Source organism: Biomphalaria glabrata, chromosome 3 (genome assembly GCF_947242115.1).
Source record: "Biomphalaria glabrata chromosome 3, xgBioGlab47.1, whole genome shotgun sequence".
NCBI lineage: Eukaryota > Metazoa > Mollusca > Gastropoda > Planorbidae > Biomphalaria > Biomphalaria glabrata.
The window spans coordinates 2,586,663-2,607,773 of NC_074713.1; the positions used below are offsets into that span (position 1 = coordinate 2,586,663).

Consider the following 21,111-nt stretch of genomic DNA (forward strand, 5'->3'; position numbering starts at 1 on the left):
CTCCCCAAATCCTTAGCTACGCCACTGAATCTGATGCAAGTAATGTTAAGACTTCGTTTTGGTGAAAGATATGAACTTTAAATCTGACAAAATACATTTAATGCATAGGATCGTCAGCAAACTCCATTTGAAAAAAAAAAAATGGTAGGGGGGTTTAACAGGTTTAACACTGAGCCTACATTGTATTGACCGTTTGAATCTGTCCATCCATTAGAAGTGTCCGGCCAGCTTACACGCTAGGCACATACAAGATGGCGATGCTAATGGGCTGGGACAAATTAATCTATAATTTACAACGACAAGATGACACACATAGTCAAACGTACACTTGGCCCAGACTACAATGAAACCTTTCAACAGACAAGCAAAAACCCCCAATGTTTCGGTGTACGTCTAAGTCAACGGTTCTCAACCTTTTAAGCTCGGCGACCCCTCTTACATTCTCCCACTCTGCCGCGACCCCCCCCCACACACACACACACATACAGCAATAGAAGAGTAGACAATAACAATTCATATTTTCGATGGTCTTAGGCGACCCCTGGCGAATCGTCAATCGACCCCCCAAGGCGGTCGCGACCCACAGGTTGAGAACCACTGTACTAAGTGGTGGGACTCTACCGGGATTTCTCAAGTTGAGACGTGTACACTGTGATAGGCTGCCACACCCACGCAGAGGTCTACATAGGCCACACTGAATTCCATGCTGAATACGATGGGAGGTCAAGGACGCTAATGAGTGTGAGCCATGTGTACAAACTGAAAGTGCAGTGACCAATCCCCCGAGACTCACCTAGGTCACTGGTTCAACTAGCGCACTTCATACTAGAAGTATCAGCACAGAAACAACACACTAGATAACACACACAGTCTCGACCTAATTTCATCTGCATGAAGTAGGGCATTTTTATTTAACCACTCGGGTGGGCTGATGATATTTCGGTTGTCTTTAAACTACACGTGGGAACGTCGGCTGAGTGGTTAATACTCTTGGCTTCCGAACCTGGGATCCTGGGATCGAATCTCGGTGAAGACTGGGATTTTGACATTCGGGATTTTTTAGGGCGCCCTGAGTCCACCCAACTGTAATGGGTGCCTGACTTAAGTTTGGGAAAGTAAAGGCGGTTGATCATTGTGCAGGCCACATGACAACCTGCTCCTTAGTCGTTGGCCAAAGAAACAGATGACCTTAACATCATCTGCCCCATAGACCACAAGGTTTGAAAGGGAAACTTTACTTTTTAAAACAACACACAGGAGACAGCGGAGGCTAAAAGAAACTTGTGTTTGAATGGAATCATGTTAGTAAGTAAACTCCTTTTCTGTCAGGATGGTTTTAAACTAATGCTCTACTCGGCTACTCAAACTTATTTACACTTCTATCCACTTCCGGTCAGGATTTGCTCCCCAAAGATTTCCAAAAAAAGTGCAGACCAGCTGGAATTAAAGTCGATAGCGGGAAACTGGTTTACTCAACACACTTTAAACTTTTGTGTGTGTGTTTATGTACTAATAGAAACAGCAGTTTCTGTTCGATCCATCTCTGAGACATGTGGCCGCCAGAAAGTAAGCTTTTTTTTTTATAAACGTTATTAACAAGGCTTGGTGGAAACAACATGCCAAGCCAGGAAGACCAGAGTGAAAAGTCATAAAACCCAGACTATAAGAGTGGGGAGTCCTAAAGCCCATGCTATAAGAGTGGGGAGTCCTAAAGCCCATGCTATAAGAGTGGGGAGTCCTAAAGCCCATGCTATAAGAGTGGGGAGTCCTAAAGCCCATGCTATAAGAGTGGGGAGTCCTAAAGCCCATGCTATAAGAGTGGGGAGTCCTAAAGCCCATGCTAAAAGAGTGGGGAGTCCTAAAGCCCATGCTATAAGAGTGGGGAGTCCTAAAGCCCATGCTATAAGAGTAAAGAGTCCACGATGGGACACTAATTTATTTCTTTGCTTTCTCTTCAAAACAATTAGGGGTCTGGGGAGCCCTAAGCTATAACCCCATGTTGTCTATAGGTAAATGGCGTAGTCTGCTAGTCTCGATCGGCCCGGGTTCTTACCCTGCCATCCCCCGACGTCCTGCCGGAGGTTCGGACTAGGAAGTAGATTATCTTTAACTCTGAAGGAAAAATACGAAAAATGTAAAACATTTGACAAACATTTTTACAATCCAGCACTGTAATACCACTGTAATACCACTGGCTTATGAACTCAACGAAAGATTCAGGCCTCTTGGCCCCCGTTGTTGTGCGATCAAATGCCCTTTCCTTTTTCGTACAATCAATAAAATCAATCGTGTCTTATGTCTTAGTTTGAAGACATTGATAGATCTCTTCGATAAAACCAAGCCGATTATGAGACTGGTTCTTGTTCACTAGTACATCCCCAATGCGTAGCTTCGTGTGAGAACCACTGCCAAAGACAAGGCTGCAAGGGAGAGAAAAAACACGCTAGACGAAAACATGTATTTTTTTTCCCCCCAGGTCTGACCCCTTCCGCCTCCTGGGCTGAGCACGAGTGTGTGCGCGCGTGTGTGTGTGTGTCCTATCACTAGTACTAAGTGGTGGTGGTGGTGGTGGGAAGCGGTGAGTGAGACAGATGACGAAATATCCGCATACCTAATTGTTGTTTCGGAAGGTCAAGGGTTGTAAACAGAGTTGTTGTTGCCAAATCGGTCCTCGGGCCGACTCGGCTAACACACACACATCCGTGACAGATCGGGACACAGCAGATTTAGACAGGGACATGGTTCATACAGTTTTGTTCTACTTTGCATGCGTACGCCGCGACGGATAGGCTTGCATTGGGAAACACGCAGGAGATCTCGTTAAATTCTCAAACTGTTCACAGTGGTTCTTATACTTCGTCAAACAAGGACCACAATTTCGGCATACGTACTGATCAGAGGCTAATGATATAATTGAAGAATCTGTTACATCTGGTCCAGAGGCGTGTCCTTGTGAGAGATAGAAAGGTACCACCCGAGGATGGACATCACTAAAAGTGCTTACTCCAGCCGAATTCTATATGTAAGGATAGCCTCACTCTCTCGTAAAAACAAGACTCAAATCATAAGCGCTTTCATCGCCAAGGCCAAACCAGCCAGAGAAATGGAGCGCCAAATTGAGCTCTTTGAGAAGCCCTGATACAGCACAACGTAAACAACATGTACTGTTAGGACTTTTATTGGTGGCAGTTTTTGATATCCCCCTCCCCCACCCCCCACCATAACAACAAGAAGTATGGAGCTAGTGAGACCCTGACACTCTACTAGACAGACTGGAACTTCCACAACACACACACACACACATACACCTAATCCACTATCACACACACATACAGCTGATCCATAATCACACACACACAAAGTGGAGTAGCACATTTTGTACTCATTGATGAGCTCATTCCCATGTTGAGTGTGTGTGTGTGTGTGTGTGTGTGGGCGCGCATTTGTTGAGCGGTAGTGTCACGTGATTATGAACACCCCACGGTGAGGAAAGACGCACCAGGGACTTATCCAAACCTAGGAACGTAAGGGCGAATGTTTTCTTTATAGACATTTTGTTCTTACATTTAACAAAAGTTATGCAAAAACAACGACAACAACAAAACTCTAGTAATTGAAGGTACATCGTCAGACTAACCGTTTTAACTCCTACACCATCACACTAACAGCTGTAACTCCTACACCATCACACTAACAGCTGTAACTCCTACACCATCACACTAACAGCTGTAACTCCTACACCATCACACTAACAGCTGTAACTCCTACACCATCACACTAACAGCTGTAACTCCTACACCATCACACTAACAGCTGTAACTCCTACACCATCACACTAACAGGCCGTAACTCCTTTAGTCAACGACTACTCTAGTAGACCAATGCCTGAAACTACAATTTGACATTAAGGTGTTTTGAGTTCGCAAAGATTCTGTGGCGTACAGTGTGGTATCATTGTAACTGTTCATTTCCTTTCACTGACAAATGTGTGGTCACTTTGACAGGGTTGACCTTGAGTCAGAAACAAAAGCGAGGGTGGTAACGCGAATGCCCATCTCAGAATTAGAAATGTCATAAAAAAATGAATTAGGAAGAATGACCGAAACAAAATATGAAAATACTTATGCTTTGTACCCAAAAAATAAGGAGTGGTTAAGATGGTCAAGGGACATGAGCCAGATCCTAATCCTCAAAGTTTGAGTTCGAATCTTATTTTGTTCCTAATGAATTATAGGGATGAAGACTTGCTATGTCGGTGTATTTATACCTCCAGGAGAAGAGGCAAGTCGGTACCCTATCTTTTAAAGCTAGCAACTCATATCCTAATTCAATTTGGTTGTGACCTGCACTCAAGACTTGGCGGTGAATCATCTCCCGTTCCTATACAGATCCTTCATGTTGACACTCATGACCCATCAGAAACAATAAAGTAGATCAGTAACACCATCCCAGCTCGGCCTACGTGACAATAATAACCCAGGTAAGATAAACATTTTTTTTTTTTAAATCAAAGTCTTGAAAACGAGGATTGGAACCCACGACATACAAAGTGTGACCGGGAAGTCCCCATAAAATTCCTTTTTAAAAAATTGTCTTCCCGAATAAAAGGGGGAAAAAAATAGGAAAGGGGGGGTGGGATTCAATGTTAGCCCTGTTGATTTGTACCATGAAGGTTGAAAAAGTTTGAACGTCTGTTTATCTTACAGTGTGAGTGTGTGTGTGTGTGCGACGGCGTAACCCCCACAGCCGAGAGAGAGAGGCTGAAAAACAAGCCAAAGTAACTGTTCGGGACTGTACTTCAGGCACTCTTCTCTTAAAAGTGCACAAGGGAAAAAAAATCATTACAGGAGAAAGTAAGACAGAGGAGCAAGGACTCTCACTTGGTGAGCACAAGAGCCCCGAGAGAAACAAGACAGTTGACTTAGTCGGCGTGTCCAATAGAAATAGTGGACTCTCGCGGAAAGACAAGTTTTTAGGGAATGAAATTGAAAATAAGTCTAGACCAGACAGCTGGGTTTAGATCTGACCTCTGACCTTGTTTTGCCATCTTTACTGCGTTCTTCTAAAATATGAACGGATTTGAGTCTTACAAAAAAAATAAGGGGGGGGGGGTAATCATGCAGGCTGGGTTAGGGAAATGTAGAGTTCAGATCCCAACTGCCAGATCCGACTCTAAAAACTCCTAAGTACAGATACAACCATGGCTGAATGTTTAGATACGACCATGGCTGAATGTTTAGATACGACCATGGCTGAATGTTTAGATACGACCATGGCTGAATGTTTAGATACGACCATGACTGAATGTTTAGATACGACCAAGACTGAATGTTTAGATACGACCAAGACTGGATGTTTAGATACGACCAAGACTGAATGTTTAGATACGACCATGACTGAATGTTTAGATACGACCATGACTGAATGTTTAGATACGACCATGGCTGGATGTTTAGATACGACCATGACTGAGTGTTTAGATACGACCACGACTGAATGTTTAGATACGACCATGGCTGAATGTTTAGATACGACCATGACTGAATGTTTAGATACGACCATGGCTGAATGTTTAGATACGACCATGGCTGAATGTTTAGATACGACCACGACTGAATGTTTAGATACGACCATGGCTGAATGTTTAGATACGACCATGACTGAATGTTTAGATACGACCACGGCTGAATGTTTAGATACGACCATGACTGGATGCTCCAATCCCCATGTTCAGATATGACAATAGAATACTAAAAAAAAAACAGGAGGTGGGGGGGGGGGGTCAACGTCATGAAGACAACTGAGTTTCCGAGGAGATTGCAGATCTATTTGGACTTTCCTAAACAATGGCAGCGATAGAGACATTCGCTTAACTTCCACTTGCTCCATCCGCCATTTTAAATGTTCGAGTAGCCTCTGGGATCAATAAGTAACATAGCACTGGGCATCGTTAACAACATTAAATTACTTGCTGTGTTTTTTTTTTTTTAAAGTTGGGTTTGTTTTCTCATAAATATATCTATAAATATATCTTACAAACAAGCTGAGAAGATGTCGAGGTTTTTTTGTTTTAATTATTTATCATCAAAGTTTCATACAAAGTAAAACAACCACTGATATTGATCGAAACAGAGTTTGACTTCTGCTAGTCCAAAAATTTACATTTTGGAAAGCGGATGTGACGTAATTGAACGCGAAACACTTGAGATGGCGCCAGCAACAGGGCCGATCAGGTCTTCACGATTGATAGCAAGTCAACAAAGAATACCATCATAATTAATGCCTTCCCAGTCTTAGCCCAAGGGCTCTGCGTCTGCTGACTAAACTGAAGCAACAAGTCAATAGCACGTGTTCGTAAGTCAGAACATATGAACTGGAGAAAAGACTTCTCTGAAGAGCTCTCTTGTAACAAGAGACAGATCTAGCAAGCACTTTCTTGAAACAAAGTAACATGCACCAAGAACTATATCGATTACAATGGCGAATGGTACAAAAACAAACACACAAAAAACCCAGCTGGTGTCTTATTGGTAAATATTACTTTGTACTGTTAGTGGTGAAAACAAACCCGTGACACAAATAGAAACTACAATAATAACAAGAACTAAACCCAGTGACATTGGCAGGGAATGGATGACATGGCGAGTTAACGACAAGAAATGCACCTAGGCCTGGATATGGGGGTGGGAGCGAGACAAGTTCTGGTTGGATGGAATAATGGCTAGAGAAACACAAGCTATGGAGTGTGTGTGTGTGTGTGCGTGTTAGAAGTAAATCGAGGAAGACGGAGTCATAGAATTGAGTCAGGGCGGAGCGTGGAACAAGGAATAGGGCTGAACATGGAGAGAAACAGTAGAACTGCAGAAGGGATAATTTATGTTAAACTGAATGACTTTAGCCCAGCGGCGTAGCTAGGGTTTGGGGAAGGGGGTCCGAATTAGAAAATTCCCCCGGGCCCAAAATGATTGACCGGAAGATTTTTCTTACATTAAATATTACGCCATTATCTCATGTCATGATGTCGAATGTCAAAATGCAGGGGCCCCTAAAGAGATCAAAATCCTTAGCTCCGCCACTGCTTTAACCTGTGTTTCTGGCGTTGTTTTTATCTTCAATAAACTGTTTATTACAAAGAACAATAAAACACAATAGGAACAGATTGGGCTATTTGAGCAGACGACAATGTAACAGCAAGCGGCATTGCTACATTCTGTTTAGCCAATCAAAAGGTTCGCCTCTCAGTGTCAAGCTGGGACATTCAACCCAACGCGAATAATTTAAGAATTTAAAAAACAAAAATCATAACACGTGATGGCGCCTATTTTTTTGACAAACCAGAAAGTGGCCAGTCTCGTTCTTGAGATTATTACAACCAACAGTTTCTCAACACGACTTCCTGTTGGCTTGGAGCAGCCCTACACTTCCAGCAGAAACATGATTAATTAAATATTACTACATTTATGCAAACTTAAAGGGGTCAAGGGTCGAGGAGAATCGGACAAGAGAAGACGGTTTAGGATTCAGAAAACACCAATATATATGAGTCCTAGTCGGAGACGTTTTGAGCCCTACTCCTCGCGCCCGGCCCTTTCCCCAAATCAAGGAAAGAAACAAGGTATTTATATTTAAAGTGTTGGGGGGGGGGTGAGGATAAAAGTACAAATTCCAAACTTTAAGTATTTGTAACAAAATCACAAGAAATTATTTTTTTTTAAATATCATGTTTGAATGTACTTTAGATAAAACCAGGCATCGAACACAATAAACATGGAGCACTATTTACGCAGCGCATCTTTTGTCTTTGTCCTTTGATTGAGCTCAGTATTTACAAAGCTTCTATTAATGAAGTCAGTTTGTATTCTTTGACACGTTTTTTTTTTTCCTTTCGATTCCCAATCTCAGATCAAGTTAAAAGTTTGCAATAGTACTCACTGTCGATGACAACACGTGAATCCATCACAAAAATCAACCAATTAGCCAGACAAACAGACAGAGTTGATATAAGCTTTGAAACAAAAAATGCTTGAGCTGAAACAAGATGTCAACTCTTTCAACTCAGAGCTCACATGTTTCTATGGTTGAACGAGCACAACGACCAATGGCCTGACTTCCCCAAAGTATGTCAGGTACCCAGTAGGAGTGGCTGGACTCAGGGGCGTCCTTCAGATTCCCCAAGTTCATAATTCCAATCTACATCGGGATTCGAACTCAGCCACCACGCTCCAACAATATTTACTCGTAACAGAGTATTTATCACCTTCATCTTTGTTTGTCGGACCGTTGGGGGCGCACCACGCAAGATTTCTCGGCCGTCTCCATTCCTCTCTTTTGCCTTGGATACAACCTCTGTCAATGGCAGGCCCATTCTTTTATTTTATGTTAAAAGTATACATCATTATTGGCATTGATTTCTCTGTTAAATATCTTGTTAACAATCGAGTGAACATTCTGCCGGGTACTCCGTCCTATTTGACGCATTCGTCTGGTCAACAAGAAGGAGTACACCAACTGATGTGGAGTAAGATCTCAGTTCAAAGTTTGATGGACGTATGCCCACGTCGTCTGACCGAAGGAAAACAAGTGTAACGTTATTGGCGATGAATCTAAGTGCATCAAAAATGGAATGAAATCAAAATGGCCAATGGCATTCCATTCAACAAACCCACCCACCAGCTATTAAGCGTTGACCTCTTGCTTCACAAATACACCTCTCAGAGAGCGATCTGGGACGACAACAACAACAATAATACTACAACAACAAAAAAAAAAACCCGCTGTCAGATGCTATTTTTTGACACAGTTAAAAGTACAAGGTAAAGGACGTCCCTTCCCCCAGACACCCACACCGCGACAGGGGGGCAAACACACGCACACTCTCTTGGCTCCCGAGTAAACACACTTTCGTCGGCTTGACCTAGATCCGTCATCGGTTCTACACCGTCAATACATCGGGCTTCGATTGGCACAGCGCTGGATCGGGCTCTGCGTAAGCGCTGAAAAGTGCTCTACTTCACACACACGGCGCATAAGACACACACACACACACGATTATTGAGTTCAACTACAAAGTCCTCATAAAGTATGCTCCTTCCCACCTACAGATCTATGTCATGGAAGAAAAAAAAAAAAAAACCCTCAGTAAATGAATTGATTCTAGACACAAGCGTATCTACATTGTAAGCTGCAAATAAATACATCACAAGTCGAAACAAAAAAAAAAAGGGGAGGGGAGAGGGTTCAGCACCAAATGGACACAGATAAAGGCAATTATTTATAAGATGTATAGCAGCTAGAGCAGAGTTAGCATGAAATAAAAGTATGTACAAGTCCACATCAAGTTGACATTGTGGGTATGTGTGGGCTTGGCTTTTATCTGCCTGGTGCATTGAAAACACGGGGGTGTGGTGTGGTGGCTGAGTGCTTGGCATCCGAAGCAAGAGGTCCCGAGTTCGAGCCCCGGTGAAGACCGGGATTTTTATGAAGCCACTGAGTCCGGCCAACTCTTAATAGTCGAGAGCCGCACTTGAAATACGCGGGGGGGAAGTCAAGGCGGCTGGTCGTTGTGCTGGCCATAGGACACCCTCGTCAACGGTTGTCCTTAGAAACAAAGAAACTTGACATCCTCTGTCCCCCCTTGCAAGGTGTGAATGAAGTACGCCCCCCCCCCTTTTGTAAGCATGCTGCAGCGACGAATGAGGGATGGCCGAGGAGAAGGACCCCCCCTCCTCCCCTCCCCCCCCCCCGCATTGTAGATGTGTACATATCATTTCATGACGCCCATTCCTTCTTTAATTCAGTTTCATGTCCGTTCTCGAACTGTTTGATTACGTGCATTGCGCGCTAGTGAAAAATGTCTTCGGGTCAATACAAAATATTATTTTCACCAACACGCAAGAATGTGATAGATTTGATTCTTTAAAAAAAAAAAAACAACAACAACAACAACAACACCGCTAACAAATGTTTGAAGGCCTTTCAAGCCTTGGTAAAGCTCTTCCACTTTGTCCAAGGTAAACAAAACTGCACAAGGCAGCAGACGTCTCTGTACAAAATACCTTGTTATTGTTAGAGCTGACAGAAGATCTCAGTGCAATGCGTAGTTCAGTTTTAGTTTTTTTGAGACATGAATTTTGTCTTTTTTTTCTTCCTTAAACAGCAAGAACAGAAAATTCATCTTGGGAACATTAAAAAAACATTCATTTGTCAATGGTTGAAATTATTGACCCTTGTCCTTGACCCTTTTCAGACACATGACCTATAATTTGCTATTCTAGTCAGTAATAGGGAAAGTAAATCAAAAAATGCAACTGAAAAATACACACACAATTTTATTGACATAAAACACTTCAGAAATAAAAGCATGTTATTTTCTGAGAGTTTGTTTTCTTCTCCTCATTTTGAACCAAGAAAACTTCAGAGAATCAACTAACATGACGCAGAGAAAAGTCAATTCGCCTAAAACCCAAAGACTGCTAGCCAACCAAACCTGAAACTTTACACGAGGAAAACTGTCTCAAGAAAAAGGATCAAGTCATGTTCCCAGAAAGCCCAATCTAGTCATAGGGCAGTTTCTCAGTTTCTGTTTGGTCATGGGGCAGTTCATCCGTTTCTGTTTGGTCATTACACAGTTTTTACCAGTTTGTTTTGTCATGGGGCAGTTTCTGTTTGGTCATGGGGCAGTTCATCCGTTTCTGTTTGGTCATTGGGCAGTTCATCAGTTTCTGTTTGGTCATTACACAGTTTTTACCAGTTTGTTTTGTCGTGGGGCAGTTTCTGTTTGGTCATGGGGCAGTTCATCCGTTTCTGTTTGGTCATGGGGCAGTTCATCAGTTTCTGTTTGGTCATTACACAGTTTTTACCAGTTTGTTTTGTCATGGGGCAGTTCATCCGTTTCTGTTTGGTCATTACACAGTTTTTACCAGTTTGTTTTGTCATGGGGCAGTTCATCCGTTTCTGTTTGGTCATTACACAGTTTTTACCAGTTTCTGTTTTGTCATGGGCCAAGTTCACCAGTTTCTGTGGGTCACGAGGAAGCTTAGCAATTTTTTTTGTAGGTCATGGTTACCGACATGGTGCGGTCATTAGTACCATTAATTTTGTGGACACAAGGACTTATTAATGAAAAAAAACAACAACACAGCACATCGAGATTCGAACTCGAGTCCCTCAGCTACGTCAATTCTTACCAGCCACACTTTTACGACTTTTAGATTCTTGTTTAAGGAACTCGAGCTTCAGGTTGACATTGAGCCCCACGTGGACGTTGCGAGAAGCAGAAGTGAACACGAACACTTTGATTGGAGTGCACTAAAAAATGGAATCATCTAAACGAATCAAAGTGTGGAGCACTTTTAGGAAATTCTGAAGTATGAAAGCAAGAGTTTCGTGTATTTGTTTTGTTTTACTGAAAAAAAAAAATCGTAGTTTTTCATCATTGTAATGGAAGCGTGGCGTTAGTCTCTTTCAGACGGTAGCCTAAAAATAGCTTCTTATTAGATTTTAAGTAAGAGACTATGAGACAGACAGATGAACACGAGAATTGAACTAACTGTGTGTGTTGAAACAAATGGGCACACGTGTGTTGTGACCTACTTCCACCTTGACGTAAGCCCATCCCTACACTGAGTGTGAAGAGAGGACTCTCATATGACTCTGCTGCTTTACTGCTGTTCATCCACCAACTCATCAACAGGCAGACGTGAAACCAGGTAAAGCCCCACTAACGTCCTGATTACGTCGGCTCGTTCATCAACAGGTCAGGTCCGTGTATCACACTTGTTTACTACACCGCTCGGCAGAAGTAGGCCACGTCACGTCTTTTCCTTGCTACCCGAGTCGCAAGTGGGCCAGGGGGGAAATCATTTTAAAACTACACAGACCTGTTACATTTGCCGCGGAGTAACAAAAAAAAAAAAAAAAAACAACTGACAGATTTTTTTGGGGCTATTTACCTCCCTTTGCTCTGTAATTCTAATTATAGCGCAATACTTACCTGGCGGATATACTAATAGGCCTAACAGTTAGACGAACGTGTCCGCAACGAGCTAGATTTATATGTTCTAGATTTCTTTGCGTAAAATTTACTTACCAGTGTAATCAATATTTGGGGGAAAAGGAGCTACATGGAGAAAAAAAAAAAGGGGGGGGGGGTAGATAAAAGCGTGAACTTTGACCTTTTCTTATCATGTTCTATTTATAGAGTACTTATATACATGTTATTTCACACAACACTGAAGCCTTTCGAGGCCGAGGATTAAAGAAGAGCGCCGTGTTACACGTGGCTGTGCAGACCCATCTATGACCCACATACTTTGTCACGACTAACGCAGACAAAACAGCAAAAAAAAGATTAAACGTAATTTAAAAAAAAAAGACGGTCGACAAGTCTGGCACGGTGCACCAACGGCAGGGCCGGTCCTAACTATTGCGGGGGCCCTATGCGAAACTGATTGCGCGGGGCCTAGTCTAGGTGGAAATAAGGATAATAAGTGATATAAGTGAAAATTAAGATTTTGTATTAGAAAAAAAAAAATCGACTTTACTAAGTACAAAACTGCGATCAAATTAACTTTTACTTTACGAGCCTTGCAACCTATGGCATATTTATATCCCATTTACTATAAAAGTAAGTCTAAATAAAGTATTGAAGCTTTCGATTAAGGTGAAAATTCGCCCGATAAATTACATTTTATTACATGAAAGCTGACAATGTCTTTTTTTTTTCTTTTATCGTGCGATAGGATTGACGTTTCCCGCATTGAATGACGTCCACAAATCACAATTTTGTCTATTTTTTTCATGAAATTTTTGTGAGTTTTTAGGAATTTTTTCGTATATATTTTGCAATTTAATAATTACACCTAGAATTAGCGCGGGGCCTATGAAAGCATAGGTTGCAGTGGCCTAAGACCGGCCCTGACCAACGGTCCAACAGACTAAGGGATAGGTAAAGGTAAGGTAAAAAAAAAAAAAAATTTAAAAAGTGTATCAGAGACAGACAGAGTAAAAGAATACAATTGGGCACAGTAAAATCAGAGCAGCACGGCACGCTCTTCAAGATAGGAGAATCAAAATCGTGAACCTGTGTTTGAATTACGTCAACAGTGGTGCCCCGTAGATTATGAAGTGGCGTAGTTAGGGTGGGGGGGGGAGAGGGGGAGAATTTAAAAATCTCCCCGGGCCCCCACTTGAGTGCTTTTTACTTTAATGATTAAATATAACGCGAAATGCAGGGGGCCAGAAAGAAGGCAATACCCCCGTGCCCCCAAATTTCTAGCTACGCCCCTGAGATAATGAATTTCCGAGGCGCTTGTTACGGATAGAATCACATCGAGTAAAATGGAACAAAGCCTCTGAAGTCTCGATGGGTCGAATAGCAACGCCTCACGGGCCAGATGTTGTCCGCGGGCCGTGGTATGGGGATCACTGAATTATGATTAAACCGAAATTCTAAAAAAAAAACAAAACAAAACAAAAAAAAAAAAACATGAGTGTCAAGGACGCATACTTTAGTCCTATTTCTACAAGAGAAGCCTTGAAACATCAAACATTTCAGACCCGATCTTTTTTATTTAAAAAAAAAATGTGTATCACCCGAGTGTAGATTTTAAAGAATTAGATCATAGCAACTAAAGGAAAACTTAACAACAGACAGAAATGGGAAGGCTTCTACAAGTTTGTCGATTCGAAAAAAAAAACAAACAAGTGTTCCCGGAAGTAAATATGTATGCATAGCTAGGGCGTAACGTGGTGATAGTAAGTACCTTCAAATATGTCCAATCGAAGCGAGTTTCCCCCCCCCTCTCCCCCACATCAACATATTGACTCTTAGATATCGATGTCAGTACAGCCGTGAGTAGCACGGACACCTGGTGTGGAGACTTACAAGTGTTACATAGATCTCATGCACTAGGCAAAAATCAAACGGCCGTGGTGATGGATCAAATTATGACAGCCAGTGCACGGCTATTAAAATGTCTCCCTCGCGTACAGCTTTAATTAACCCCAATGACCTGCAGTTAATGTTTGGAATGAAGTGACTTGTTCGCCACCATGAGTTTTTATTTATTTATTTTTTTAAATTTGTTTACACTTCAGACTAACACCACCAAAATGTGACCGATAAAAATATGAGTTGACCTTTTCATAGCCGAGCGCTAAGTAAACAAAAAATCTATAAAATCCAATTAAAGTTTACGTTGAACCTAAATAAAAACAAGATTACAAAGAGAGTTTGTGTTACACAAACTCAGAGGCGGCCCCCGTCGAAGTCGGATCCCTGTCGGATCTGCATATTCGCAAATAATATTCAAGAGGTGATTTAATTTTGATGGTCAAAAGTAATAATGTTTCAAAGATTCATTAGCCGTAAATTTAAATTTAAATTAAATTTAAAAAAGTAGACTAGTTTTAGTATATTAAAACATTGCAATATTGATCAAAACGTTTGGAAATGAAAATCTACACTTTTTTTTACACTTTAAGTTTAGAAATTGAAATTCTACATCTTAATCTAGTCTATTTTAGTCCTAACTAGATCTAGAAATTGTAGATCAAGACTCTAAAATAATTTTAATTAGAATATAAATCCAGATCTAGATATACTGTAATAAAAATCTAGATCTAGTTTAAAAAATCTAGATTAGATCTAAATCAAGATATCATTCCTTTTTTAAACGCGAATCACGTAACGAGGCTTAATAAACATTACTATACCGAGTTCTTTTTTCATTTCATTTAAAGAATTCATTCCATATGACGTCAAAGGAAAAAAAAACACTACGTCACACGGCCTAGCTAGACTAAAAATCGTCTTCATCATTACGAGCCATTTATCGAGTGTTCATAGACATTGGTGCACCGAGTGCGTTCTTTTAGCATTTTATTTAAAGAATTCATTCCATATGACGTCAAAGGAAAAAAAAACACTACGTCACACGGCCTAGCTAGACTATAAATCGTCTTCATCATTACGAGCCATTTATCGAGTGTTCATAGACATTGGTGCACCGAGTGCGTTCTTTTAGCATTTCTTTTAAAGAAATCATTCCATATGACGTCAAAGGAAAAAAAAAACAATACGTCACACGGCCTAGCTAGAATAAAAATCGTCTTCATCATTACGAGCTATTTATCGAGTGTTCATAGACATTGGTGCACCGAGTGCGTTCTTTTAGCATTACATTTAACCCTTAAAACGCGCGTGGTACTTTAGCCTCAAAACATTGGAGTTGTAATTCAATTTTGTATGCACTCATTTTAAAACAGCTCAGCACTTTAAGGGTTAAAGAGTCATTCATATGACGTCAAAGAAAAAAAATTCCATTACCTCACAATAGGCTAGTACCGGTACCATAAAAAGATGTCTTTATTTACACGAGATATTTAACGAGGGTTCATAGACATTGGTGCACTGAGTTCTAATAGAATTTATTTAAAGAGGATAAAAGCCGCATTGTTTTTGCGTTTTGTCTGTCAGTCGGTCTGTCCGTTATCTTGATATAAAAAAAACAACAACTAAAAGTTATTAAAAATTGATTAACCTTTATTTTACGTTTCAAAACATCGCAATAATTTTTAGGTATGAACACAATTGAAAAGTTTATATAATAGATTGTTCCGGATGTTTGTATAAATAGTAAAAGAAAAAGAGAATTTCAGATAAATGTAATACCGTTAATTAAATTTTTTGGATGGTCTCGTATAAAAATTAGATGTACTACAGCAATTTGGAGAGATTTTCATACCTTACTTTGGTGTTTGGATTCTGTTTTCCTTAAAAATCGGAACATAATATTAACGATAATTAGATTTTTTAATGTTTTAGGTAGAAAGTTAAATGTACTGTAAGAGAGTAGTGAGTTAAAATATTTTTCATAAAAATCCGTAAAAACATTATTTCGTAAATGAGAAGATTATTTGTTTATGAATTAGAAGAGGGAGTTCAAACAATTATTTGGCGTTAGTAGATTTTTAAAAAAATTCGGAACTTTCTGGCGACGATTTGTAAGAAACAAAATCCGGAACATTCTTTTTCGATTACAAAACTTCTATGTTATGTTTCAGCAAGAAAATTAAATGTCTAAAAAGTAATGTTCAGTAATCAATTCTAGTAAATTACTTTTTTTTTTAAGCCCTGAACAACCTATTGCCGATATTTTTAAAATTTGTTTAAAGATGAAAATACGGAACAATTTGATATTGATGACGCATTGTCAAATAATATAAGTGTAATATTAGTAAATTATGCGATTTCAAACAATTATTAGGCATAATTCATGTTTTATAAAACAATATCCGGAACATTTTTACACTTAATGAAATATAAGTCAGTATAGAGATTCTGATTTAGCATTAATATGCTATTTACATAAAAAACGGAACAACATATTATTGATAATGTGTTTTTGCAACGTTTAAGCATGGAAATTGAATGTAATATAAATTAGAAGAGCAAACAAACATTTGTTGGGGTTGATTAGTTTTGCACACAAAAATCCGGAACAATCAATTTTTAGATAATTAAAACTATTGAGATGTTACGGGAGGAAAATTAAAGGGTAAATCAGATTTTCAATTGCTTTTAGAGTTCTAGTTTTTTTAATCTAATCGTGACGGACAGACCGACCAACAGACAAAACGCACAAAAATAATCTTCTTTTATTCGGATGGGGGCACTAAACAAAAAATAAATAAAATCTGATTTTTTAAAAAAGTTTAAGGAATTGGTTTAGCACCTGATCATGTTGCGACGTTACGCTACTGCACGAAAATCGCTGCATAAAAAGTCCATTTAAAAAAATGTGCGTGATATTTACATACAAAGTGCATTATTAGCCTTTATAAACAAACAGAAATGTTTTCTTTTTAATTTTAGCAGCTAGTTGACCAGAAAAAACATCTTTAACTATTATTTATATCTGTTGTAAACTTTTCCTGTACATTTTAAAAATATATTTGACTTAGTGATACTGAAAATACACAAAAATTGTCCATCTTTGTTAGCATATTGTAACATTGCCTCCCTTACATTTACGTAATTGTTTTAGAATTGGTGTATTTTTAAGAAAAAATCGCTTGCATAATTAATTTTATAAATTAAACGGTTTGCTTTTAGAAAACCAAAAGTAGCCGTTGCACCTTAACTTTTTAAGCCGCATTTAATGATGAAATAATATTTTTCATATCTCTTCTAGTTTTCGAGATCTGAGTGTGACAGACGGACAGACGGACATTTTGCACAAACCTAATAGCGGCTTTTTCCCCTTACGGGGGCCGCTAAAAAAGGTGGCCTGCACAAAGTGAAATTACTACATTGGAAACAAGTCGTCAAATGTTTCATTCCTTCTTGACGTTTAAACAACAGATCGAACCCAACATTCATGGTTTAGTTCTAATGGGAACATGAAGAGAAAAGAACACGGCCAGAATGGGGCTCGAACGAAAGACATTCGCGTTGACTCTGATGACCTATCCAGCTAAACCACTCTGTGTGTGTGCAAGACTTTAAGGTTGAAAGAAAAGGTTCAGTTGTTTGTTTGTTTTACGAGTTATTCACTTGAGTTGTCCATGTTTTGGCCACCTTCCTTTCACCATTTGATATTGTAAGCTAACAGAATTGAACAGAACACCATATCTGGATCTATAGCCACACCTTTTAGGCCAGTATTGATTTTGAAATTGATAGTTGCACTATTTATAAAATATAGTAACTACAGTACATAACAACAACACCCACTGGCAGTACATTTTCATGTCAATATTTTTTAAGGTAAAATGTCAAGCTCCTCCGTTCAGACTTTGCGATCTATTGGGGCAGATGATGTCAAGTTCCTCCGTTCAGACTTTGCGATCTATTGGGGCAGATGATGTCAAGTTCCTCCGTTCAGACTTTGCGATCTATTGGGGCAGATGATGTCAAGTTCCTCCGTTCAGACTTTGCGATCTATTGGGGCAGATGATGTCAAGTTCCTCCGTTCAGACTTTGCGATCTATTGGGGCAGATGATGTCAAGTTCCTTTGTTTCTAAGGCCGACGGTTAACATTGGTGTCACGTGTCCAGCACAACGACCAACCGCCTTTACTTCTCCTACGTATGTCATGTACCCATGAGAGTTGGGTGCACCCAGGGACGCCCTACAATTCCAGTCTTCGCTGAGTTTCTAGCTCGAGACCCCCTTCGTTCTGAAGCCATGCGTACATTAGCATAGAGTACCCGGTCCCGGTATTTAGACTGAACAAGAAGACACTTTTCATTAAGATATATAGGGGTCTGTTGAGATAGAAAAATAGTTCTGTGGTATTCACGTCATTATGATAACACAGCAAGGGATACGTTTTTCCTCATGTTCCACACAGGTGTGCTTACATTAGTATTACAAAAGATAAACCGCTACAAACGTGAGCAAAGATCTAAGCAGATCTACTCATTTCGAATGCTGACATGCACATATCACGGTCGCTGTGAACTGATAGCTACGACATAAGTTTTTCGTTCGCCCGTGAACAAATATTTGCATCCAAATATCAAATTTCGATATCTAGGTGGTTGAAGGTCATGACATGCAATACACTCACACCTCACTGTGGTGTGTCAGTGACCTATTGATTGACCTCCGGTTAACGTGACCGAATTTAGTACATGAACACTTGGTCTCACGCCATAAGGAAATGCACGAGAAAAAAGAGCCGACTAAAGACTTATTTAAATGGTTTACAGTGCGCTAACTGGATGGGGAAAGTGGTCAAACAAATGACCATCGTACATAGGAACTGAATTAAACTCCAGAACATAACTTAAATCAGACATTTAATACGGCCCCGAGAAAGGAAGTCTATATAGACTACTATCTACCTATCAATAGACCACCTCCTCCTAAGTCTGTATACTATCTACCTATCAATAGACCACCTCCTCCTAAGTCTGTATACTATCTACCTATCAATAGACCACCTCCTCCTAAGTCTGTATACTATCTACCTATCAATAGACCACCTCCTCCTAAGTCTGTATACTATCTACCTATCAATAGACCACCTCCTCCTAAGTCTGTATACTATCTACCTATCAATAGACCACCTCCTCCTAAGTCTGTATACTATCTACCTATCAATAGACCACCTCCTCCTAAGTCTGTGTACTATCTACCTATCAATAGACCACCTCCTCCTAAGTCTGTATACTATCTACCTATCAATAGACCACCTTCTCCTAAGTCTGTATACTATCTACCTATCAATAGACCACCTCCTCCTAAGTCTGTATACTATCTACCTATCAATAGACCACCTCCTCCTAAATCTGTATACTATCAATAGACCGAGTCCTTATTCTCACTTTAGCTACAATCAATACGCGTCGTTCTGTCACTTGTTTCCTGAACTCACTTCTTATTTATCTCTAGTATTAACTAGTCTGCGCTAAGTCTTACTCATGCTTACATCAGAATACATTCAGCCAATACAAACAGGCGCGCGCACACTTCTTAACTATTTGTTAATATTTCAGCCTATTGGTATGCTGTGTCCCAAACCCCTTTTTTTTTTATAAAAGGTGTCAAGGTTATCGAAACGCCAAGACGTTTATCTTCAGATTTAGCCTCGAAATAACGCTATAGCTAAAAATAGCCCAAGAGAAATACTAAGTTTATCAGACTACTGAATAACCGTAATCAAGAATATTCGAGAAGGTATACCGAAGAGGATGGACTAGAAACGTTTTAAAAGCGTGATGGGGAATCCATTTCTGTGGCTTCATTATTGAAATGGCTTCGTTATTGAAATGGGCTCAATCTTCGTTACTAATGAATACACATCCATTTTTTCTGTTGAACTATCTTATGTCAATGAAAACGATCAATTGTGTCAACAATTAACATAATTGGATCAATCCTGCACACCTACCACACAAGCAAACACACGCCTACTCACCCCAAACCACTACCATCTTTCACACACACACACACGCACTTAATCCTTCGATTCACCAATGTTCCAATTCGAATCATGCACAAATTGCAAGACGCATTTCCTAATGGACAATAAAGATTATTACTATCATCCTCTATCATACCGACCGAAAAACCTACTCGCTCGAGTCGAATCACTCACAATACTCCATCACACATAAAGACCTAATTACTCGAATCACTCACACATTCACCTAACAGACAGTCTTTTCTATCAAAGAAGATTAGTGGAATGAAATTAAAAAGAGAAAAAAAAAACACTATTGTCTCTACTTGAATAGACAGCGAGTGTCAGTTGAAATATTCTTCCACGCCATTTCTTTAAGAAGCAAGTTTCTTTTCTCTTCGGATAATTAAAATCTGTCAAGCATCTCAAGTTTTTTCCCCCCCCCCCTTCTTTTTGCTTTCAAATATTCATTTGTGGAAAACTGAAACTTTTTTTTTTTTCTTATGTAAAGAAGAAAAAATTTTTAAAATGAGGAGCCTCCATTATTAAACTACTCTCCAACCTTTGCCAAAGTTACTAGACGCTGTACAGTTGGATGGCTGCCTGGTCGTGCGGTTTGCACGCTGGACTGTCGTTCAGATTTATCGATGGTCCCGGGTTCAAACCCTGCCCGCTCCCATCCCCCGTCGTCCTGCGGGAGGTTTGGACTAGGAAGTAATTATCTTCAACTCTGAAGGAACATCCGAAACGTAAAACATTTTACAAACATTTTACAGTTTTGGGTTAAACCGCAGTAACTCAATGAGAGCATATACGAAAGACAAAACTCCACTTAGAGATAATTGATATAGACTACCGAATTCAAAGCTAAAGTACTGACTCCCATTTCGTCAGCCTCTGAAAACAGTGCAAGAATACGCCAACTAGCAGGTTACCATAATGGACCTCATTCACCAATCGTCAACAAACAACATTTAGCCACGTGATAATACTGATAAAACAATGAAAAAAAAAAAACGCATCACGTGAAGGCCTTTATAGATTACGTAATTTGTGTAAAAGAGAACCACGTGGCTAAATGTTGTCTGTTTACGATTGGTGAATGTGGTCCATTCATCATTGCTATTGTTAGTAGCTAGTTAGCTCAAACAGTGTGAGACTCTGAGAGGAGGCTAAGGTTTGAATGGAAGAATCGTC

General features: G+C 39.9%; 1 protein-coding gene across 4 annotated transcripts in view; it reads right to left on the reverse strand.

Annotated features, from left to right (window-relative positions):
* The window catches only part of LOC106054226 (uncharacterized), a 79,300-nt gene that overhangs the window by 27,416 nt on the left and 30,773 nt on the right, over nucleotides 1-21,111 (reverse strand). The window lies entirely within an intron of this gene.